We start from the raw sequence: 1,189 nt of genomic DNA, 5'->3' as shown, positions 1-1,189 counted from the left end.
AAAAAAATAAGGGTACTAATTCCATGCATGAGGGCTCTGCTCTCATGACCTAATCACGTCCCACAGGCCACCATCATTTGAGGTGTTAGGATTCCAACGTGTGAATTTGGGGGAGACACACACATTCAGATCATAGTACCTTCCACCACACCAAAGGATAGGGTTCCCCTCCAAAAAGAAAGTTATTATATAAGAACTTAAACCTGCAAAATACATTTGCTTATTCAGTCCACAAGTACTTACATCAGGTGTGTGACAATCTTAACAGTTGGTAGGGCCAACTACATATCCGGTTCAGTTTTAAGTGCTTTGCAGGTATTAACAATTAGTCCTGAATAAACAATTATTTATCTGGGTTCAGTTAGGTCTTAGTCCATTCAAGCTTCCATAAATATGCCATTGACTGAATGACTTAAACAGCAGAAATTTTATTTCTCACAGTTCTGGAGGCTGGGAGTCCAAGATCAAGGTGCCAGCAAGGTGGGTGTCATTCTGAGGTCTCTTTTCTTGGCTTGGAGGTGGCTGCCTTCTTACTGTGTGTTCACATGACCTCTTCATGCTCTGGGAATGTCAGCTGTCTGGTGTCTTTCCTTTGAAGGACACTAATCCTATTGGATCAGAGCCCTACCCTTATGACCTCATTTTAACCTTAATTATTTCATAAAGTTCCTATCTCTAAATGCCATCTATTGTGGGTTAGGGCTTCAACAAGTGAATTGGGGGCTGGAGTGGGGCACAATCATTTGGTCCTTACCATCCTCATTTTACAGCTGAGAAAAATAAATCCACCCTCCTGAGCTTACAGTCTGGTAGGAGAGACTGATATTCAATTACAAATTACTATCATCACCAGGGAAGTGGGACCCAGCCTGGTTTTGGGAGTCAGAGAAAGGGACTTTCCTGAGGAAGTGCTGGGTGAGCAAAGAGGGGTGTGGAGTGGAAGGTGGCGTGGAAAACCCAGAGGCATACAGGAGCAAGGCACATCCTAGAAACCAAATAAATGTGGACATCGTGCAGAAAGCCAGTGGAGGGCCCAGTGGAGGAAAATGGCTGAATTTGAGGTATGTTTTGAAAATGGGCAACTTGGGACAGAGGGGAGCAGGGGATGCCCCTGGATGTGTCCCTGCTTCCCTCAATCTATTACTGGGGGAAAAGCAGAAGCAGCAGCAACGGTGGGGCCCCAGACTGA

This window comes from Camelus dromedarius, chromosome 31, assembly GCF_036321535.1.
Source record: "Camelus dromedarius isolate mCamDro1 chromosome 31, mCamDro1.pat, whole genome shotgun sequence".
Classification (NCBI taxonomy): Eukaryota; Metazoa; Chordata; class Mammalia; order Artiodactyla; family Camelidae; genus Camelus; species Camelus dromedarius.
Note: the sequence above shows the minus strand (reverse complement) of the source record.